The sequence below is a fragment of the Cryptomeria japonica genome, chromosome 7, assembly GCF_030272615.1.
Source record: "Cryptomeria japonica chromosome 7, Sugi_1.0, whole genome shotgun sequence".
Lineage (NCBI taxonomy): Eukaryota > Viridiplantae > Streptophyta > Pinopsida > Cupressales > Cupressaceae > Cryptomeria > Cryptomeria japonica.
The window spans coordinates 684,935,127-684,960,626 of record NC_081411.1 but is presented as its reverse complement, the minus strand read 5'-3'; the positions used below and the strand labels follow the sequence as shown (position 1 = coordinate 684,960,626).

General features: G+C 35.5%; 1 pseudogene; it reads left to right on the top strand.

Moving 5' to 3' along the window:
• Window positions 1-5,955: 5,955 nt before the first annotated feature.
• Window positions 5,956-22,798, top strand: LOC131078468 (putative multidrug resistance protein; annotated as a pseudogene).
• Window positions 22,799-25,500: the final 2,702 nt, after the last annotated feature.

Sequence of the window (25,500 nt, the reverse complement as noted above, 5' to 3'; positions counted from 1 at the left end):
CTAGCCTTCCAATGATAGAGGGAAAGGTTGTTTCGACCATAGGACCAACATCCAGAGAGGACAAGGACGACATCCTCCCCAATAGTGAATTTGAAGAGGAAGAGGGTGCCAGGCATGGAACTAACAGAAACACTCCCTTTCAGTTTCCATTTGTCGTTGACCCATTTTCTAACCATCTCCACCATGGGGCATAGGGAGAAGAACTTCCCCACCAGAGTATTGGCCATGTTCTATAAAATGTGGTCCAAAACAATGTCAAGAAGCTCAAAAGACATTCCCTCCTCAGTTTGCGAGTAGATGGGGACAAAGTTGGGTTCCACAGTCTCAATATTTCCGACCAACACATTTTTCCAACCTTTGAGATTCACGTTAACAGCCAGAGGCTCTATGGTTAGAACAACTGGCATGTCGGGAATAGGATCAGAATCAAATACCAGAAGGAGGAATCATCGTGGGATCAGGAGAGGATGTGACAGACAGTGTTAGCATCGCAGGGTCCAAAACGGGGTCCGTGGGTGGTGGGGGGAGATCCCCACCAGCAGACACCACCATGAATGAGAGAGGTTTGAATTTTGAACTTACAGAGCGGGTGAGCAGAGCGGGGGAAGTCTTAATATACATGTTATAAAATGATAATTATTAAAATAAATAAGAATATACATTTGAAAAAATAAAACATATACTATTATTTAATTGAAAAAGAAAAAATTTAAATATATAATTAAACCTAATTAATATTTTATGATATATTTGTTAGGTCTTGATATATTTGTTAGGTCTTGATAATTAAACCTAATTAAACAAATTTATCAACGTGATTCAACATATGACATGACAAGGTATCGGCCGCTGCCATAGCAAAGTCCCATTACTTTTCACTTTTTCTATAAAACTTGTCATTATTTCTTTATTAGGGTTCGTTTGGTGATATTCTTTCAAAAATGTAAAATATTTATATAAATAATAAAAATAAACACACGCAAATAATAGACAACAGTTTTATCAGTGGATAAAGCTAGGCACAGGTTGAGAAGAGTGAGTAGGTGGAAGAAGTACTAGAAATTTACATCGTAGACTTAGCTATCAATGGAGATTTTGTCACATTCCGCTGTCTGACCTGATAGATTCTAGAGAGCTAATAATGCAATAAAAGCAGCGTGGGCCGAAGATGCTTAGAGTGGCATTGCGTCCAACACACGGTTTGTCTACTTATAATGCAATAAAAGTAGCGTGGCCTGAAGATGCTTAGACTTACATGTTGTTTAGATATAAGTGAGTCTACATGGCCCTAAATTTGACAGCCACATGGTGTTATTTAGTTTAATATTTGTAAACTAAATTTGATTTAATATTTGAAGGGTAAATTTGAATATAACTAATTGTCTAAAAAAAATTGTTTGATAAATAAAAATGATCATCAACTAGTGTCTTATGATCTTTATTCTTTCTCATATAGAAATAGAGGGAGATTCCTACCCACCTTTACTAATAATGGTTGAACTAGTCAAAGTGTTCCTTGACAATAGTAGTAGGCCTTTCCTTGTCCTTCCACTAATTGTCCAACTTTGCATATATCTAGAGTTATCCCCCTTCTATTGTCTAGTCGTTGGTGCTTCTCATATTCCCAATGTAGAATAAAGGGCTTCCACCAACCAAGGCCCCTCATGTAGCTCAGTGTTGGTTGTTCACCTATTTTACTATAGGAATATTTTACACAAGCATATTATGTTGAATCAATCAATACTAAGTTCTATATATTAACATCATGTAGGGGATACACCACTCCAGTTGGCTTCAAAAAATATTCTTAATAAAACAAAGGTTGTAAATCAACGAGCTTGCCATTATAGACATTATGTAGGGGATACATCACTCCAGTTGTCTTCAAACAATATTCTTAATAAAATAGAGGTTGCAAATCAATGATCTTGCCATAAAGCTCATCAATGCAGTTTAAGAGTTCATAAATCTATTAATTGTTATTGGAAACCTACCAATCTTAAATATAATTTGATGTAGTAGGTCTTGTGAGAAATTCAACATTGTAAGTGCAATGTAAAGAAACCAACTTTAAGCCAAATTTTGACGTTTCAAAAGGCAAAGCATCAATTATAAAAATCTTTCTAGATTGTATTGAACAAATAGGAATCTGCTTTAGCATTTTGGATGTGAAGTTGCATATAGATTTTATTACTATTATTTTGTGAAAGTGACAAAAAAGCTCTTAACCGAGTGGACTTAACAGTCTTATTTGTAAAACCCTCTAGAAAGGTGACATTCTGATTGAGTGTTTGAAATCCTTTAACAAGGTCACTTCTAACAAGGTGAACATCCTAATAGATTTGAGGAAAATCCCTTAACCGGGTCACATCTAGTAATGTGTTTGTAATCTTTAACAGGATTTGCTTTTAACCGAGCATACTCTAGAAGAGTATATTTCTTAGTGGGTCCAAAATCCCACAGTGGTTTTTCCCTATTTGGGTTTCCACGTTAAATCTGGTGTTATGAGGTTTATGATGTTTATATGCTTTTGAGTTTGCATGTTTGACAATTTTTGTTATATTACTGAAGTATATGTTACTGAGGTTGAATCCGATGTTTTTAAAGAAGATTAAGTTTGTATGATTCACCCCCCCCGCCTCTCATCTTGTTGGTTATTGGATTTGTACTTATATTAAGTATCAGAACTATCACTTTTCTCATCCAACGGACGATGGTACCTGTTTTCCGATGTCATGGGTCCCATGACTTCTGCCATTTTTTGGGAATGTCACCAATAACCATACTCGTGTCACTTTTCAAGTTTTTTTTTTGTCTGTTTAATCATTTTAAACTTCCAGTCGAAAAAGAGGTTTATAGACTTATTTATATTAAATTAAGTTTAAAACGTTGAATTCTGGGCTCACTCGTTAGGTAAAATGTCTGAAGACGTGATCAAGCTGCGAGCTATCAACAAGTTGGTTTGGGTTTACATCGCGAGGTCTCTAGCTTTTTGGGTGCATGCATTTTATGTTAGCGAGCTGGAGATTGTTAATGAAATTGCTTTGGTCACAAGGTCTCGAGTTGGTCTGATGTCATACATTATAGCCGTGAGAGTTAGTGAGTAACTCATTTCACAAAATTATCACTAACTCTCATGTTTTTTTAATGTTAGCATTTTTAGGTCGCAAGCTAGCGACTAGACAATTTGTGATTAAGTTTTATGGTTATCACTAGCTCACGAAGTTAAATGTCTGAAGACATAATCAAGCCGCGAGCTTGTGAGTGAAGTTCTAGCGGTTAAGAGATAAAAAAATTTATGTTGGCGAGTACGTGACAAGGGTTAAAGTTACCACTATCTCCAAGTCGTTGCGGTGACGAGGACTTAACATTTTGTGGTCAAGAATTGGTGAGTGACGGTTAAGTTTCCCTCAGTCGCTAGATCTTGAGGTTATGAAGGCTTAGCATTTTCATCTTGCGAGTTGGAGATAGAGTTGTAAGGGTTTGTCGCTAGGTCGCAAGATTTTCTAATGGTCAGTCTTTCAGGTAGAGAGTTGACGACTGTGTGCCACGTGTTTTAATGACTTGACGGGGACTGATGAGGTGCCAATATATTTTTCTTACGTTTTGTAAAGGTTGAAATCGCCAATATATTTTTTTTATGGTTTGAAAATAGGTTGAAATCGCCAATATATTTTTTTTATGGTTTGAACATAGATTGAAATCGCCAATATTTTTTTTATGGTTTGAAAATAGGTTGAAATAGCCAATGCAAATATTTTTTCTGGTTTTAAAATCATTAGAATTCACCCATGCAAATATTTTTTGGGTTTTAAAAACATTACAACTCGCTTGGATTTTTCACAAACTTTGAGCAATCATGAATGATTCGCCAATGGGGATTATTATATTTTCTCTGAAAACCACAAAATTTCTCTAGTAAAATTAAAATTTTCCTTTGCAATTATACACCTTTCGCCAAGTTTTTACACCTTGTCCAAGGGGGGGTTTCTTAAAGTTTTCCCTAATTTTGATGGAAAAAAATGGGACACACTAATTTTAATTTTACATTTATTAAAAAATGTTCATTTTTTGTTATCTTTTTAGTATTAGATTGTTGTAGAGTAATCTATAAGATGGATAAATCTAGGATATTGGTTAGGTAGTCTAATTAAAGAACAATAGTCAAATCAAGATTGATAGGGTTATTTAATTTCTAAATCATTTAACAAAATAGTTGTGAGTTGAGAAGATCTCCCAAATATTCTTCCCACACCTAATTAATGGGCCACTTTTTCTAAAAGGGTTCTTAAATATTGTTTGATTGGAAGGTACACAAAAGCCACAAGTGGTGGTTGAACATTGGACACTTATGTATGCCTATGATAGCATCAAATAAAATATATATCATTTCCCTTATGTAAATCATGAAAGGAGTAACCATTATTACCTTTATGAACATTGTAACTAAATAATCCCAGTGCGATATATAAGGGAGATACTAAACAATTGTTTGGTTCTCAACAATTTTCTCAATTCATTGTCCTATCTCCACTTAATATTATTTTCAACACCTTTAGTGTTGGAGATATGTCCTATCTCCACATGACTATGATGTTTCACAATTTCTAATATTAAAGACACATCTTATCTCTACAAGACCATGATGTCTTAATACTTCCAATATTAAAGATGTGTCCTAAATCTAGAAACCATGACATAACCTCTATATTGAAAGAGATACATGACTATATCTGCATGACTATATATATATCATATTCAAAATTTTAAAAAAAAATTTAACAATATTAAAACCTTCAAATCTTTAATTAGCATATGTACCTATTTTTAGAGAAATATAGGTAAAGTATGTCTAATATCACGTTTTTACTTATTCCTCTTAAAAGATCATTAAATTATAATTAATATTAAATTATTATTCAAATATGGTTATATTATTATGTTTTAATGAATTCTTGTTATTATATTTTTCATATTTCCATTAAACTCTTTACAAAAGAAAAAATCTTTTAATATCAAATTATTATTATTATATTATTATGTTTTTTATATTTCTATTAAACTTTCGACAAAACAAGAAAATCTATTAAGACTACATCATTATTATTAATCCTATGTTTTGAAACAAACAACTTACAATGAATAAACTATTTAACAACAACCAAAAAAAATCAAGAAAAAAAATATTTTCCAATGTTCAGAAATGTTTGATTATGAAAAGTAAACATTTCTTACAAATATATTGAAAAAAAACTATTTTATCTCTTGGAGAAAACATTTTGTCACTAGCCAAGATTTTTTCAAATTGTATTAGGAGGTCAATTCTGTTTTAAATTGTTTATCTTCCAAATAGCAACGGGGCCTTGTTATATTATCATATCATTATATTTGTTCTTATTCTTATCTTTGAGGAAAAAAGCAGATTTTATATAGAGAAAAAATGAAAATGAAGAAAAACCAATATGCTATCACGATTTCAAAAAAAACAAAAAAAAACTTACGTGATTTAGATTAGCGATGGAATTAGAACCAGATCCCACAATGTTAACAGCAGTAGTGAGAATTAAGAGGACGCCTGCATTGTAGCAGCCATCACCCACAGCACCCAAGCTGCCAAAAACCATCATCAATCTGTCTATCCAATCCGCTTGTTGAAACAAATTCCGTATCAACATGCTCAGCTTAACATTTCTTTTCCTCTCTGCCATACTTATGATGCGTCACCTGGTAAAACATCATCATTAGAAATCAATCAAATACTTGTATTATAAAATTCACACCACATTCTAATTATGCCCATAAGTTAAAAAAGCAGCAATTCATCGTCAGCTCTAGTTCAATATATATGTGTTTGACAAGCATGAGAGTCCATGAAATAAATCTGTGCTGGTATCTTTATACAATCATGACTCTTCTGTCCATGTAACTTCGCAACGTCTGTTTGAGGAGTTTGAAATGAGGGATGGAGGAGAAAGCGAGTGGTTTGGGCAGGAGAGGAGACGGCCACATTCTATGTCTACTGCCTCCTCGATTTTCCCTTTACTGCCGTATGTGCAGAATCTTCATTTTTCTGTTGCCTTTTGGCAGGATACAGAGCACCAGCCTGCACAAGATTCCACTCATATAGAGTTTTAGATGCGTGGACAGAATGCACCGATATTCTAAAATGTATAGTCACGTCAAATTTTAAAATATATTAAAATTCAAGTCAAATTTGACACTATTTTAAACTTTCATAACTAATGGTTTTTTTTTATGTATTTTAAAATACTACTAGATAGGTATTTATCTAATTGTAATAACCTATTATTGAAGTTACAAATGTGAGATAATCTTTATTGTGATATTTCACAAAATTCAGACCATTCAGATATTTGATGCAACATGGGATTGTGCTAAGACATAAAAAATGCAACGAAATCAAACAACAATAAAATGTGAGATGGCAATAGAGTGATGTAATGTCAAAGTGTAATGTATCTAAGTATGACTAATCTTGAGCTATGACAAGCTAACCTTGACCTATAAGGCCATATACAATGCTTGAAAGGACCATGGCACATCACATATGCAAACATATTACATGCAAATAGTGTGTGATAGGTAAAGAAACTAAATACAACTTATGATAAACTATGCAATAAAATGCCAAAAGCTTAAACATGGAAACAACTAGTCATAAGCGAATCTTACCCCCTAACCATGAAAGAGTCCCATAAGAGAAAAACTACAAGCTTGAAGAAGATGCTAATATTGTGGCTTAACAAGACTAAAAAAAGAAGGCTCCCTAATTTGGTTAGAATTAGAGGCATGCTATGAAAAGTAACAACAAGGTTCTCATGTTACAAAATAATATTGATCACAAGCATATGTTTAGTCAAATTCTTCAAGGTTCATAGAAATTTGGAATTAATGTCAAGATATTTCCACAATCCATTAGTCTAAATATGTGTATGCTTTTGGATTCAATTGTGTGAGTTTTTTTGGATCAACATTGCAGATGACACTCTATGGAATTAGTTGTTTCGCACATTAGAGGTGTATATGTAGTGAAAGATAAGAAGCTAAAATGTACCACATTGCTGCTTGGGGCACTAATGATTTTTTAAAGTTGATGTTATCCAATTGGTTGAAAGAAGATAGACATAAAACTAATCTTGTCTATTTGCTGGGCCTCTATACTTTGTTATTCAAATAGGTCTTCAAGCTTTTGTGCTTGGTAATCACTATGTAGCATCCTTGTGCATACACTTGCCCACATACATTGTTTATCAACAGTTTCCTATTTATAAACAATTAGGTAACTGCTTAATCTCCTTCATCTCATTTCCCATGATCAATCATAGCCATCAGATCTTCAATCTTGTCTAGGTTCAATGCATCTTTCGATCTGAAAATGTTTTACCCTGCCTTGGAACTTGTGCCAGGGTATTGCGGTTCAATCTGAGCTGTAGATCTTCATGCCAACTTTCGTTTGCCTTAGATTCATTAAGAAACTTCATGCACGGCTCACCAATCATTTAATCAGTTCTAGCTCATCAGCTTCCTTCATTGAATATCGCACGTAAACATTTAATGCATTATGTTATAGCTTGGTTAAATTCGGTAACAACTTGGTGAATACTAAAATTCACTCGGTAGACATTCTGCCTTCATTAACTAATAGCGATAACCTTAGGGTTTACCAACTAGGTTCCTTAGGGTTTACTGACTAGGTTCTTTGCTTGATAACATAGTGTAGTATTAACCTTTACAATTTACAACATATGTATGATGTTAAAACAATCTAAAACATCATGATCTCATCATTGTCTAACTCGGTACTAGTTGCCCATTGAATACCTTATTCATCCTCTTATTCATCATATTCTTTCCTGTGTCTTTTACCGACATCTTTATACTCTTTAAATCATACTTCTAAAGATATGGCAACATTATATTGAATTAGAAAATCAATTTCTTGACATCAATGACAAAATCATAATATCAAGACAGTAAACATCTTTAATCAGTTATATCCATAATCATCAACAACCTTCTCAATATCCTTAATGAAATGCCAACAATCTTTCATTGTCTGTTATAATGCTATATTGCCAACAATCTCCCCTGTGGCATTGATTGCAAAAACCAATTGATTTGACCTTAAAAGATTCAGATTGCTGTGATTCTGAAATGCTCTCCCCCATACATTAGACTTCTCCTCTGTTCTTCAGTCTTGTTTTCAATATGTAATCTTCTCAGTCTTCTTTTAGTCTTCTCCTCTGTATAGTAGTCTTCTGCCCTTTATAGTAGTCTTCTCCCCCTTTGACAACAATGCCAAAAAGTAAAGAAGTAAAACATAATTTCTTTCTGTAAGAAGTTATTTCCTACTATTGTGTATCAACTGAGTCTTGGTTAGAGTATTTTATCTTCAATTCTTGTTCCCTATAATATGTCCTGTAATAATTCCTGTACACCTTTAGAAAGCATCTTAAAGTGTATAAATCAGCATCAACTCCTAAAGATATGCGATAGAGTCATCGGATTGATGCTTTCACCAAACTCGGTCAGTGAGTAGAAGATAGGGGTAGGGCCCCTAACTTACTTCTGAGATATTCAAAAGTATCCCTTGGTAGTGGCTTGGTGAAGATATCTGCTATTTGTTCCTTTGTGCTAACATACTCCAACACCACTTTCTTCTCTTGAGCTTCTTCTCTAAGATAATGATATTTGATAGAGATATGCTTTGTCTTAGAGTGCATAACAATATTTTTTGAAATATTAATAGCACTAGTACTATCACAGAATATAGTTACTAGCTTGGTAACTTTCTCATTTATACCTTCCAACAATTATTTGATCCATGCAATGTTGGTACAATTCAGTGCTGCAGCAACGTATTCAGCTTCTGCTATTGACTATGAAACACATCCTTGTTTCTTGCTAAGCCAACTCACTAGTCTTTCTCCTAAAAACAAAGCTCCTCCACTTGTGCTCTTTCTCTCATCAATGTTGCCTGCCCAATCAGCATCAATATAAACTTTTAAATCAAAATCATTTCCTTTCTAATATACTAAGCCATAATCCTCAGTGCCTTTCAAGTATCTAAAGATTCTTTTGATTGTTGTCATGTGTGTTTCCTTAGGATCTGCAGAGAATCTTGCAACTATATCTATTGCATGTGCTATGTCTGGTCTGTTGTGAACAACATATTGTAGTTTTCCAATCATGGATCGGTAAAGTGTCTCATCAACAGATACAGATTCATCATTCTTTGATAATTTACAGTTGGTAGTCATAGGAGTACTTACTATTTTCTAATCCTCCATTCCAAATTTCTTCAAGATTTCCTTTATGTACTTGGATTGAGTAATGAAAATCTCATTTTTCATTTGCAGTATCTGTAAACTTATAAAATACTTTATCTCACCAATTAATGACATCTCAAATTATTTACTCATTTCATTTCCAAAGTTCTTGCATAAAGAGTCATTTCCACAAAATATAATATCATCAACAAATATGGCTGAGATCAGTATTCCATTTTCATCATTCTTCATATACATGTTGTTCTCACTTGTCCTTATAAAACCAATCTTAATCAAATAAGAGTGCAATATTTCATACCATGCTCTTGGTTCTTGTTTCAAACAATATAAAGCTTTGTTCAATTTACATACCTGATCTTTATTATTGTCTTCAACAAATCCTTCAGGTTGTTCAACAAAAACTTCTTCTTCTAATATTCCATTCAGAAATGCAGATTTAACATCCATTTGATATACCTTGAAGTTTTTGAAAGCAGCATAGGCCAACAATGTTCTTACTCCTTCAAGTCTAGCAACAAGTGCAAAAGTTTCACCATAATCAATTCCTTCTTCTTGAGCATAACCTTTGCAAACTAGTCTTGCTTTCTTTCAAATGACCTCTCCTTTTTCATTTAGCTTATTTCTGAGAATCCACTTTGTACCGACTACGTTCTTGTCCTTTGGTCTTGGGATTAGTGTCCATGTGTCATTCTTCTTGATTGGATCAATCTCTTCTATCATAGCATTTATCCAATCTTCAGTGTTAAATGCCTCTTTTACTATTCTCGGTTCAAATTCAGATGTCAAACATGTGTTCTGTCTCAGTTTGTTCCTTGTCATCACTGGATCATCCTTATCTCCATAATTTGACTTGGTGCATGATGTCTTCTGACATACTTGGCTAATATAGGCTCGGTAGGCTCTGTATGATTTTCTTCATCACTCGGTAACTGGATATTCTCTTCATTTTCTTCAACAGTCTTCTCGGTAAGACTTCTCGGTTGAACATAGACAAATTCATCATAGTCTTCTAGTTCTTGGAATTTCCTTCATCATTTCTTTCTGCAAATTTATCAATTTTCACATTTGCACTTTCTACGATCAGACATTTAAATGCTTTGCTTCTAGAAGAATAACCTCGAAATGTTCCTTCTTCACTTTTCTGATCAAACTTGCCATTTCTATCATCTTTGTGAACATAGAATCTACTTGCAAAGATTTTTAAATAACTAACATTAGGTTTCTTATCATACCAGATTTCATATGGTGTCTTCAAGGTACCTTTCTTCAATTGAACTCGGTTCAAGGTGTAAACAACTGTGCTTATTGCTTCTCTCCAAAATGTTTGTGGCACCTTCTTTTCAATCATCAGTGTTCTAGCACAATCCACAATAGATCTATTTCTTCTCTCAGCTATTCCATTCTGCTATGGAGTTCTCGATGAAGAGACTTGTCTTTTAATACCATGATCATTGCAAAATAAGTTGAACTCATCAAATGTGAACTCTCCTCCTCTATCTGATCTAAGACATTTCAGTTGTCTTCCTATTTCATTTTCAACTCTTGCCTTGTACCATTTAAACATTTGAAAAGCTTCTGATTTTTTTTTTAGAAACATTACTGACATCATCCTTGAATAGTCATCCACAAATAATATGAAATATTTATCACCATAATAACTTTGAACTTTCATAGGACCACAAAGATCAGTGTGCACTAGATCTAAAATTCCCTTAGAAGTGTAAGACTTACTTGTAAAGCTTGATCTTGTCATCTTACTCATCTGGCATCCTTGGCACATAGCATTCTCAGGTTTTTCAAGACTCGGTAGACCTCTTACTCGATGCTTCATACTTATTTTGATCAGATTATCAAAATTTACATGACAAAACCTTTTATGCCATAACCAGATATCATCTAACTTTGCATACAAACACTTATTCCGAGTTGAGTCATGGTGAAATGTGTTACCTTTTGTTTGTGTCCTGGTAGCAGCTAACTTTCCATTCTTGTCATGAACTTTGACAATTCCCTTCTGAAATTCTATTTAGTAACTTGTGTTGTTTAGCTATGCTACACTCAACAAATTATATTTCAAACCTTCAACCCAATAAACATCATTGCATCTTACATTATCAAGAAGTGTTATAGATCCTTTACCTCTTACTGGACATGGTGCATCATTACCAAATCTAACATAGCCTCCATCATAATCTTCTAATATAACAAATTTGTGTTTATCTCCTGTCATATGATGTGAGCATCCACTATCTATGATCCAAGAATCATTAGTGTTTATGTGAGATATTAGGGCTTTTTCTTCATACCTTTCTTCATCTAATCCATCTTTGATAGCCATATAAACTACTTCCTCTGTATCAGTTTCATCTGATTTATCATCACTGGATTCCTCATCAGCTATTAAGCATGTCTTTCTATCTCTTCTTCTGAAGTCTCGGTGTCCTTTGTAATGATTATCTTTCTGTCTGTCATCTCGGTAATATCTCTTTTCAGTAAAATCTTTGTCAAGATAGTTAGAAGCCATATGTCCTATTTTATCACAATTGAAACATTTCAAAGGTAGTTTTCCTTTATACTTACCTTTGCCTCTTGGTAACCTTTCGACTAGTAGTGCTTCAAACTCTTCCTGCTTTCTGATTTCCTCATATAGTTTGTGTACTTCTTCCATGTTCTTACGAAATCTTTCACTTGCTCCACTGTGATCTCCTTCAGAGTACTTATACTTTCTTTTATTGAAATCATTAGATTCATCAAGATGAAAAGAACTAAATGCAGATTCAACTTTATTTACCGAAGATCCACTGTTATCAAAGTTACTTAACTCAAATGCATGTAGCTTACCAATAGTAGCATCTAAAGAAACTGGCATATTAGGTACAGACCTCAATTCATTGATTGCAGAGACTCGGATTGCATAAGCTAGTAGAAGGGTTCTTAACAACTTACTTGGTATATCCTTTTCTTCAATAGTTCCACCTGCTCCTTTGATTCGATTGACAATCTCCTTTAGTCTTGTACTATAATGAGTTATGTTCTCACCTTCATTCATCCTCATAGATTCAAGTTGTCCTCTTAGACTATCTACTTTTGCTCTTTGAACATGTTCATCTCCTCCATAAACTAATATGAGCTTATCCCACATTGCCTTTGCATCATTGCAGCCTTCTAGTTCATTAAACTCTGAATCAGTCAATGTAGATGTTATTTCAATCATTGCTTGAATATGTTCTTGCTTTGCCTTTATCTCTTCCATAGTCAATGGATAGGTGCTCGGTGTAACAAAATCATTCTCCAGATAGTATACAACATATTCTCCAACTCCTAATAGATGTAACTTCATTCTTTCCTACCATGTAGAGAAACTTGACTTGTTCAGCTTTAGTGCATCCCTCTTATACATCCTTGGATCTTTAACTCAAGTGCCTTTAAAATTTTCTTTCGGAGTCTAGAGCTCTGATACCAATTGATAGTTCTGATACTTAATATAAGTACAGAATCAATAACCAACAAGATGAGAGGGGGGAGGGGTGAATCATACAAACTTAATCTTCTTTAAAAACATCAGATTCAACCTCGGTAACATATACTTCAGTAATATAACCAAAACAGTCAAACATGCAAACTCAAAAGCATATAAACATCATAAACCTCATAACAGCAGATTTAACGTGGAAACCCAAATAGGAAAAAACCACTGTGGGATTTCAGACCCACTAAGAAATATACTCTTCTAGAGTATGCTCGGTTAAAAGCAAATCCTGTTAAAGATTACAAACACATTGCTAGATGTGACCCGGTTAAGGGATTTCCCTTAGATCTATTAGTATCTTCACCTTGTTAGAAGTGACCTTGTTAAAGGATTTCAAATACTCAATCAGAATGTCACCTTGCTAGAGGGTTTTACAAATAAGACTGTTAAGTCCTCTCGGTTAAGAGATTTTTTGTCACTTTCACAAAATAACAATAATAAAATCTATCTGTAACTTCACATCCAAAATCCTAAAGTAGATTCCTATTTGTTCAATACAATCTAGACATAGAACTAATCTTGTCTATCTGTTGGGCTTCTATACTTTGTTATTCAAACAGGTCTTCAAGCTTTTGTGCTCGGTAATCACTATGTAGCATCCCTCTGCATACACTTGCCCGCATACATTGTTTATCAATAGTTTCCTATTTATAAACAATTAGTTAACCACTTAATCTCCTTGATCACATTTCCCATGATCAATCATAGCCATCATATTTTCAATCTTGTCCAGGTTCAATGCATCTTTCGATCTGAAAATGTTTTACCTTGCCTTGGAACTTGTATATATTTCTTGGAACTTGTGCCAGGGTATTGCGGTTCAATCTAAGTTGTAGATCTTCATGTTGACTTTCCTTTGCCTTAGATTCATTAACAAACTTCATGCATGGCTCAACAATCATTTAATCAGTTCCAGCTCATCAGCTTCCTTCATTAAATATCACATGTAAACATTTAATGCATTTTGTTATAGCTCGGTTACAATTCGATAACAACTCGGTGAATACTAAACTTCACTCGGTAGACATTCCGCCTTCATTAACCAATAGTGATATCCTTAGCATTTACTAACTAGGTTCTTTGCTTGATAATATAGTGTAGTATTAACCTTTACAATTTACAACATATGTATGATGTTAAAACAATCTAAAACATCATGATCTCATCATTGTCTGACTCGGTACTAGTAGCGCATTGAATACCTTATTCATCCCCTTATTCATCATATTCTTTCCTGTGTCTTTTATCAACATCTTTATACTCTTTAAATCATACTTCTCAAGATATGGCAACATCATACTGAATTAGAAAATCAATTTCTTGACATCAATGACAAAATAATAATATCAAGACAGTAAACATCTTTAATCAGTTATATCCATAATCATCAATGACCTTCTCAATATCCTTAATGAAATGCCAACAATCTTTCATTGTCTGTTATAATGTTATATTGCCAACAAAAAGATCAATGGCTTAGGATGGATTTCGGCCCGAATGTGGGAAGTGAACACATTTGTGAGAACTTCACCCAGAATTGTACTTTTTAAACTTAATTAAATATAATTAAGTATATAAAGTTGTTTTCTAGGCTGAAGTTTAAATTATTAAACAAACCTTAAAAATAGTCTAGAAAAGTGACACGAGTATGGTGACATGGCCGAAAAAAGGCAGAAGTCATGGGACCCACGACATCTGATAAAATGGCTGAAGTACTTGAGCGAAAATTGAATTCATGCCCATCTATTTAATTGGCGATTGCCATTCAAAACTTTTATAGAACCCGGCAAACAAGTCCACGTGTCAATCCCCATCTTTAATCGCACACTCGCAATTGGTTATAACAATTTGGAAAGTAACCGATGAGTTAGCGACAATGCTACCAAATCCTCTTAATCGCAAGCACACAACCCCTTTTATGAATCCTCAAAGAATCTCGTGAGTGAGCGACATCTGTTGATCTTCATCAAGCCCTTCAGTCATAACCTCGCAACAACATTTGTAATATTCTTTCTTTACCTACGAGCTGACGACCACTGCAAATCTAACAAAACAACTTATTTCATCGCAAGCTCGCAACTCAAAACTTAACTTGAATTAAACCCTTGTGATCCTGCGACAACAAGACACTTAACCGTGATCGCATGCTTGCAACACTTTTTGACTTAAGACTTACAAACCCCCGAGCATGCGATGGCCACAAAATCAGAACAAAACTTACCTATCACCAGATCGCAACATAAAATGCTAAATGACTTCAAAACCTGCGAGCAAGCGATGAAACCAACTAAGCTACGATACCAACCACATAGCATGATCGCAAATTAAAATGAATTAACTGCAAACACCTCGTGACCTTGTGATAACATAAAATCACACCCAGTCGCAACCTCACAACATAAAATAGTCAAGTGCAAAACATCTTGCGAGGTAGTGACAACTAAAATCTCCAAGTACTCGCAAGCTCGCGACTTAAACTGACTTGATGATAAAGGACTTGCGAGCTAACAATAACCATAAATCTCAAAACTATTTATCTCTTGACTGCAGTGAGTTAGCGAGTACCAACAAAAATTGATATTTTATGTTAATTACCTTCATAAACAGGCATGAGTAGTGGCACACAGACCATTAATGACTTACTCGCTAACTCTCGTGGCTATAATACATGGCATCAAACCAATTCAAGACCTCACGACCAAAGCAATTTCATTAACAATCTCTAGCTCGCTAACATAAAATGCTAACACCCAAAAAACTAGAGACCTTGCGATTTAAACCCAAACCAACACTCGCTAACTCGCCACTTAAATTGTTAAACATAAAATTTATTTGTGAGTTAGAGATGAAACATTAAACATGTCTCATTGTTTGACCAACTGTTTGACCACACTTGATGTTGACATGGACAAATAAAGAGAGGACAACTCAGATTTTTAATGCACGACAACTTTGGTTTACTAGCCAACTAAGACAAAAAACAAACACAAAACCCTAATAGCCATGAACATGATGTTAAGAATTTAATGTAGAATAATAGAAAGGCTCTAACAGTTATGCAATATGAATGATTTTATGGATCTTGTGACACAAATTGTTGTATTTTATGTTCAACATAATGTGAAACCAATTTACTAATAATTCAATTGTTTACTAATAATTCAGAAAATAAATTCTAATTGTTTACTAATAATTCAAATTCACAATTAAAAATATGAAATAAGTATCCATTCTGATTGACAAATTCAAGGAATACAATATCAAAAATTATCAATGACAACTATAGTATTGCAAATTGAAATTGTAATATGACTCAAGAACTGTAGTATAATTATAAATATCTATAAACTGACTGCTAATTCACTTCAGTGACTCAGTCCGAGGCTTCTATATCCCAAATCGACTCAAGATCTAGAAACTGATTAGTACTAACAGGTTCATCTTCATTCTGAGTCGGGTATTCAAAAATTTCTTCGTCTTCATGCTAACTTTGAGTCTGTGATCCATCATTTGTCTTAGCACTAATACTAGCAGTTGCACCACCGGCTTTTAAAGTGTTGCACAATGAACTTCGACGTTCCAAATCAAATTGTGGAATGCAAATTGTGAGCTCCCAAATTTACTAATCAGACACGAACAAATTGTAAGAAAGAGTGTATTTATATCAATCCATGATTGCATTTTTGGCGAATTGCGCAGGCATTTCAAAATGCATCATGATTTAAGTGGGGCGAAATGGGTCCTCGAATGCTTATAATGTTTTAATTGATATTGGAGAATTTGACCGACGCTTGCAATGAATATTTAATTTACCATTGGCAAATTAGGTCCTGGGTACGTAGTCGTTTTACTATTTCTGGCAAATAACGGAGGTGATCTAATACCCACATCCGAGTGATTATTGGCGAATATTACGGGTATGCATGTCAAATGGTGTGTGGGTGAATCTAGAATACAGTGTACTATTAACCCCGAAATTTCAGGCGATTTGACCACTATGTTGCCCCAGACTATTCACCATTTCCTCAAAAAAAAAAAATGTGGAATTCGCCAATTGGCAAAGATTCGCCACTAAAAAACTCTAAAGATGATAATTATTATACAAAAGTAATATTATTATATTACTATTTAAAATGTTTAGTTAAAAATATATTAAATTGCATCCTCTTTTCTCCTTCCCAAAATTCCATGCCCAGAATTTCCCTATTTGATTTGACCTTCCATTAGAGAGATGATAATTTTATGAAGATTGTATACTTGAATTTTTCCTACTTGTAATCGAAACCCTAGTTTTACAAAAGTTGAGAAATTTGTTCATAGGGCAAATTCATATTCGTATACACATCTACCCTACACTCCTCCAAAACTTTTGTTCCGAGCAGTGCTGACTGACTTCTCTGGTGGGGATGAGCGAAATAGTTTGCTGAAACTCCTTAAAGCTTCTCCAATTAAGCAGGAGAAGAGTTGCTCAATTCTTTTTTCCAGACTACCATAAAAAACTGTGGTTCCTCCATACAAAATCTTTGTCAGGCTTTCTAGCTCTTGGAATCCATTTCTGTAATTGAACCTAAAAGGTAAACCCTTAAAGTTCCCATATTGAAGCCAGGAACAATGTGAAAATATTATCTGAATGGAATGACAGAAAGGTTTAGAATCATCAATTATAACACAAACCCTAACAAAATTCATTCCAAAAATAATCTTGCTCAGAATCAATCCTAAAAATGTCACCAATCTGCTCTGCAAACATTTTGCTATTTCATCTCTCTGCAACCAATTATTGGCATTATAGGAAAGAAAATATTATGACATTTGAAAATAAATTGTAAGAGGTTTGCTTATTTTTAAGATATTTCCATAGACCTTAGCTCAATTTCCTATCACTAACTCGTTTCCCAATCAGAATTTGTATCCGAGACAAGAGGCAAATGCTTGGGATCGGGTGTAAGAGTCTCTGGATAACTATGGGTAATGTTAAATGTAGCTGACCATTGGATTGATTTCAATTGTATGAATTTGAAATTTTTTAAAAGTTTTTATGTGGATTTTAGTGAATAATGTTTTTGATTAGATAAATAATTTGGATGGAGTTATAAATTAGAAGACAAAGATTCTTAAATCTTATACATGAAGATAAAGCATAAACAGTAGTAAGAGACAATAAGTCTTATATCCAGAAAAGATTTCATGAGAAACAAATGATCAAACAACAAACCTACATCGAAAAGACAGAAAGAACCATTACAATAATGAATGTTTGAATCTAAACCTCTACAAAGAACTCTGGATTAGAACCAAAACCTGACCTATATGAGAAACATTCCTGCCTTTTCGAAGAAGATTCAGATTCAGCCAGAAACCAATTCCTAAACTTCTAAAACTTAATTTAAAATAGGTTAATTGATTTTCTCAAAAGAGCCATAGATTTATCATTTTCGGTTATTGTGCAGTAATGTTTTTATATCGTACATCAGATCAATTTTTGTGGACCGGCTTCAGCAAGCTGATTTTTGGAGGAATGATCAGGTTCTCATTTTCATCATGAATTTGACTACGTTCTTGAGCTGCTACGGTGCTGCCTTCTATTTGCAATGGAAGCTTGCTTTGGTGACTTTACTCTTCATAACATTAATGATAATACCAGGAGTGCTTTACGGGCGAAAGTTGATGGCCATTGGTGGGAAGATGCATGCAGAGAATAACAAAGCCAGCAGCATTGCCGACCAAGCTCTTTCCGCAGTCAGAACTGTGTATTCCTTTGTTGCTGAAGAAAAAATTATGGCCAAGTTCTCATCTGCCCTAGAAGGAACTGTAAAGCTTGGGATTAAACAGGGCCTGGCGAAAGGCCTGACTATGGGTGCCATTGGTGTCAATTTCGCTATATGGGGTTTCATTACATGGTATGGAAGCACACTTGTCCTGCACCATGGAGTTTCACCAGGAAAGATTCTTGGAGCGGGATATGCTCTCATCCTAGGTGCCCTGTAAGGATCTGCCCTAGTGAAATTAATTTTCAAGCATTTTCATTTGCAGTAATCTTAGGTGAGATTTTCAGAAGGATTTAGTAGCCATTGGCAAGCGTGGAACGCTCTTAAAGCATTACAGTTAAAATTATTCACAATTTATAATAGTTATATTTGTTGTTTCTGATATGGAATCAATTTTCGGATCACTTTTTTTAATTTATTTTCAACCATCTATTTTTCTAATCTTAAACTCTCTTTCATCATACAATAGAACACACTCGTTACAAAATGTGGTCCAAAAGATTGAATTATTAAAAATATATATAAAACAAATCTAGCTACGGCAAAAATAACCTTAAGCATTATTATGTTTACTTGAAAATAGGTTAATTGATGAATTAGTTGCTTAATGCTTTCAGGGCTCTGGGGACAGCATTGCCAAACATCAAGTACTTTTCTGAAGCATCCACGGCGGCATTTCAAATATTTGAAATGATTGACAGAGTTCCAGAGATCAATTGGGAGGATACAAATGGAAAAGTATTGGAAAAAGTCTCAGGGGAAATCGAATTAAGAAGTGTGGAGTTCATATATCCTTCCCGGCCAGACACCGTAATATTGAGCAATTTCAATCTCATAATTCCAGCAAGGAAAACCGTGGCTCTAGTTGGTGGCAGTGGTTCAGGAAAATCTACGGTCATTTCGTTAATAGAACGCTTCTATGATCCCCTCAGAGGAGAAATTCTTCTGGATGGAGAGAACATTCAAAACCTTCAGCTCAAATGGTTAAGAACCCAAATTGGGCTCGTTAGTCAAGAGCCTGCACTTTTTGCTACCTCTATCTATGAAAACCTCCTTTTTGGTAAAGAGGACGCCACCATGGATGATGTTGTGAATGCAGCGAAAGACTCAAATGCTCACGAATTCATCAGCCAACTTCCAGATGGTTATCATACTCAAGTAAGCACTCCTCTGTCTCCAGTTTTTAAGGTGGTAATTGAAAATGTACATTGTTTCATTTCTTATGCTTTGTCAATGGTCCATAACCAGGTAAGTAATATTTGTTTCCCTGTTTGAAACCGGAGTGCAGGTGGGTGAGCCGGGGGTGCAGATGTCCGGGGGCCAAAAGCAACGAATAGCAATAGCAAGAGCAATTCTAAAACGTCCTCCAATCCTACTCTTAGATGAGGCCACAAGTGCATTAGATACAGAATCAGAAAAAATAGTTCAGGAGGCCCTTGACAAGGCTTCCATAGACCGCACAACAGTGGTTGTAGCACATCGTCTCTCCACCATACTCAATGCAGATAAAATAGCAGTGGTTCAAAACGGTGCAGTGATTGAAGCTGGCAAACACGAAGAACTCATTCATAAGCCTAATTGAGCTTACGCAGCTCTGGTGCAATTGCAGCAACTGAACCCAGAGCATGGGCAAATGCAAAGAAGTGATTCTCCACCTAGTATTTTATTATCTAGCAGAAGCAGACAGAACTCCCGGAAAGGATCATACCGAAGTAGATCAAGGCATGCAGTTCCAGAGCAAGAAAACATGGACGAAGAAGAATGCAATCAGATGAAAAACGAGGAGATGAAAGCTCCTCCTCCTTCGTTCAGGAGACTGTTGGCGCTGAATACTCCAGAATGGAAGCAGGCTCTTATGGGCTGTGCAGGGGCCATTGGCTACGGAGCTCTGCAGCCTGCCTACGCTTTTACATTGGGCTCCATGATAGGCGTCCTGTTCTTAAAAGACGAAGACGAGATGAAGCGAAGGGTGAAGATATATTGCGCCATTTTTGTGTGTTTATCCCTCTGGTCTTGTGTGGTGAGCTTTCTTCAGCATTATAACTTTGCCGCCATGGGGGAGTTGCTGCTCATGATGTTAAGTAAACTTTTAACTTTTGAAATTGGATGGTTTGACCTGGACGAGAATTCAAGCGGAGCCCTGTGTTCGATGCTAGGAAAGGATGCTAATGTGGTATGTAGTGCATTATAATTTCTAACACAGCTCTTATACCACTTCATTTTTATCTTGTTAGTTGTTGCATAACATGATCTATCGCTACATAATTTAGTCCAATCTTATATTGACTTATCTCCGAGCTCAGACCAATCTTACAATAACTGAATGGTTTTATATTCAACACAATTAAAATGCATCATGTTTGTCTAATTTTGTGTTGGTAGGTGAGGTCTTTGGTGGCCGATCGATTATCTCTGTTAACTGAAGCTCTGTCTGGAGTGGGCATTGCCTGCATACTTGGCCTTGTCATAGCATGGCGTCTCGCTATTGTAATTATTGCATTACAACCTCTCATAATCACATGCTACTATACGAGAAAAGTTCTTCTCCGGAACATTTCCAAAAAGTCGGTCGAATACCAAGAGGAAGGCTGCCTGGTAGCAGCAGAATCAGTGGTAAACCACAGAACCATAACTGCTCTCTGTTCACAGGACAGAATTCTCCGCTTATTTGATTCCAAGCAGGAAGTTCCTCACAAAGAAATCAGTAAGGATTCGTGGTATGCAGGATTGGGCCTGGCAGCCTCTCAGGCTCTTACCATATTGAATTGGGCAAAGGATCTCTGGTACGGAGGAAAGTTGGTTAGCCAAGGAATCATTACAAAAGTGGATCTGTTCAGAACCATGTTAATTTTGATAAGAGCAGGTAGGATAATAGCAGATGCAGGGAGTATGACTTCAGATCTTGCCAAGGGAGCTGATACCGTGGAGTCCCTATTTGAAATTCTTGACAAAAACACACTTATATGTCCAGATGATCCAGAGGGCATTAAACCTCAAAAACTGGAAGGTAATGTGGAGTTGGAAAACGTCGATTTCGCTTATCCAGCTCGTCCCAATATCATTATTTTCCAAAACTTTTTCCTGAACATTAAGGCCGGAAGTAGCATGGCTCTGGTAGGACAGAGTGGCTGTGGAAAGTCTACTATCATTGGATTGATCGAGAGGTTCTATGATCCACTAAAAGGAAGGGTGAAATTAGACGGAAAAGACATCAGGAGTTTCAATCTGAGATCTCTATGACAACATATAGCTCTGGTTGGGCGGGAGCCTACATTATTTGCTGGGAGTATTCGTGAGAACATTGCATATGGTAAAGATGATGCAACTGAAGCAGAGGTGATCGAAGCTGCCAAGGATGCAAATGCCCACGAATTCATCTCGTACGTTGACCTCCTCAACCATTTGTCTAATTTGATTGAAATCGTTTATGAACTTATGAATTGATTTAGTAAAACTATAAATTATAACGTCTAAAAGTCACTGCTTTGGTCTTTTGATGTGGATCAACATTAAATGCATAATTATTCAAGTCTGGCTCAGATTGGTAGGTTGAAACAGGATAACAACAGGGGAAACATTATGAAATTACATAGGTCCATATTTATGCACCACAGTTTTTCTTTTTCCTTTATTTTTTATATTCTAATGATATATCATGGAGTTTGATCCAAAATATTAGCAACAACAAAATCTATATTATCAAATCTGGAAAAATACAACAAAATCTATATAATCAAATCTGAAAACATACAAACTATTCATTATAGAGTGAAAATTTCATGATTTTTAATAAGCTTCCCTGTCAGTGCAGATGTTTACAGGATGGATATGATACAAACACAGGGGAGAGAGGTGTGCAATTGTCAGGAGGGCAGAAGCAGAGAATTGCCATAGCCAAGGCGATCATCAAGAATCCAAGCATGCTGCTTTTAGATGAGGCCACCAGTGCATTAGATGCCCAGTCTGAGAAGGTGGTTCAAGAGGCCCTAGACAGAGTCATGGTGGGAAGAACAAGTGTAATTGTAGCCCATAGGTTGACTACCATCCAGAATTCTGATTGCATAGCAGTAATTGAGAAGGGAAGAATTGTGGAGCAAGGAAATCATTCTCGGTGGCTAAGAAAAGGCGAAGGAGGGGCTTATTTTTCTCTTGTGAAGATTCAACAGCAAAATCACTCTCCCTTGCCCTGAATCTCCTCACTGCAAAATTCTGTTTTGGATGGTAAGAAAGAAAGTAATAATAAAATTAGATGAACGTTTTCATCTATGTTGTGTATAACTAAATATCATTTGTAAATTGATCTGAATTATAGATTTGGATGACAACACCTGAGTGAGAACCCGTGGTATTGTAAATTTTGTTTACATGAGTAAAAAAGTATAGAATTGAAGCAAGCCAAAAAGTGATCTATTCAATTCGAAAATCCAATATATATCAGTCCAAGGGATTCCAAGGGTCACCAACAACTCCTTGAAAATCGAAACCCAATAGTCACATCTTGTTTATTTACATAATAAAATCTAAAACTATGAAATTTTCAAAACATGTCCTAACTTTAACTAGGCATAACTTTCTGCACATGACTCGAAATTACGAGCCGTTTAACTTGTTGGAAAGGTCTCCGAGAGTTGGACGCGAAGTCCTAAAATAAGTTGCCTACGGAAATGTTCTAAAGGACAGGTCAAACTTTCAAGGGCTAAAAATGCCCTGAAGGCCTTGAAAATTGCCAATTAGTAATGTACAGAAAAACTAAAAAAAATATATAAATTTTTTTTTCCACTGTTTCAAATTTGCTTCAGATCATTACTTCCCGCTTGGAAAGCAATTGGCGCAATTGCATCAACACTCTGAATGAGATGAGGAAAACGTTCTTGAATCTGCTCCTTGGTAAACCACTTTCCTTGTTAAGCAATCTGCCATGCTCGAACCACTTTGTACAAGTAAATCTGTTGTTGTTTGAGTGTTTTCACTATGGTGTCCACAATCTGATCGCATTGGAATGGGGTAGCTTCATTTGGATTCAGCTCTATAGTGGAGATTGTTTCTACCACATCTGCAACATCTAATAGTGGAGGAAAATATGGCTTCAAGAGTTCCAAATTGAAGATTGGATGAAGACCCAGAAATGGAGGTAAATTAAGCTCAAAAGTATTATCACCAACTTGCTTGATGATGGTGTATGGCCCGTAATGCAGAGGATGAAGCTTCCTATTGGCACCCTATAATCATTCCTTCTGGATATGCAACCACACCTTGTCCCTGACTTCAAAATTATGAGGAGTACGATGCTCGTCATGTCTCTCCTTATATTTCTTATTTGTGTGCTCCAAGATTTCATGAACCTGTTGCTGCAGATGATGAATTCTATCAATGAACTCGGCTACCTTATCTTCCTCCTTACCAACACATGGAACCAGATCAGGTTGAATAAGTGGTATGGCAACATCCATTGGTGCAAGTGGATGATAACCAAGACAAACCTCAAATGGGTTGTGGCCAGTTGCACTATGAATTGCCCTGTGGTAGCTATGTTGAACATATGGAAAACTTTCATCCCATGTGCGGGGATGTTTTGAGTGGTACATTCATAGGATGTGTATGATTATCTGATTCACTAACTTTGTTTGGCCATCTATTTGAGGGTGGAAAGTAGTAGACTTTGTTAATTTTGTGTTCATCTTTTCCCATGGTGTAGAATAGAACTTACGAAGAAACGTGTTGTCCCTATTGGAGATAATGGTATTTGATAGACCAAAATGAACCCAAATGTATTCAAAGAAGAGCTTTGCAGCGTCCTCTGGAAAAATTATTTTTTTACATGCCACTATTATTGCCATTTTTTAGAACCTATCTACCACAAAATACACACAATCATGCCCTCTTTTGGTGGTAGGAAGAGCAAACATAAAGTCCATAGAAACTGAGAGCCAAGGTTTTTTAGGAATAGGAAGTGATGAATACAGCCCAAGTTTACAATTGGCAGGCTTAGCAATAGCACATGCAGTACAATCTTGAATATATGAAATAACATCATTTCACAATTTTGGCCAATAGAAATACCTCTGAAGTATAGCAGTAGTCTTACTTATACCAAAATGACCAACAACCTTACTATAGTGAGCTTCCCATATCAACTTTTTGCGTTATGCATTGGGCACACAGATTTGGCCAAGGTGACAAAGCATTCCATCCTACAAATAGAAGTCATTTGCTTGATGTCCCTTCACCAATTGATTATAAACATCTGCAAATTCAACATCATTCTCATACAAGAAAGCCCAGGCTTTAGTTTGATGACCACATGAGTTAAAAACAATACTTATGGCTGCAATTGGAGGCCTGCTCAAACAGTCTACTACTTTGTTAGTGCTTCCCTTCTTGTGGCGAATATTGAGGTGAAATTGTTGAAGATATGTTGACCATCATTGATGTCAATCATTCTACAACTTCCCTTGTGTTTGCAAAAATTGAAGAGGTTTGTGATTTGTGTGGATGACAGTCTCCTTACCCAAAATGTAATGTTTCCACTGCTTACAGGCTTGAACAATAGCATGTAGTTCCTTGTCATAAGTGGCATACCGATGCACTGTATCAGAAAATGTGTGACTATGATATGAAATTGGATGACCATGCTCCATGAGGACTGCCCCTAGAGAATATTTTGATGCATCTGTTTGTATTTCAAATGACTGTTGCAAGTCAGGAAGAGATAAAACTGGTGCAGAACATAACCTTCATTTTAGCCCCTCGAATGGTTCTTGTTGAGGACTTGTCCATTTAAACTTTTCTTGCGTCCCCCCTCTGAAGGACTAATTTAAAGGCCAAGACAACTGGGAAAATCCCAACACAAATCTGCGATAAAGTTTGCCAACCTGAGGAAACTTCGTAACTC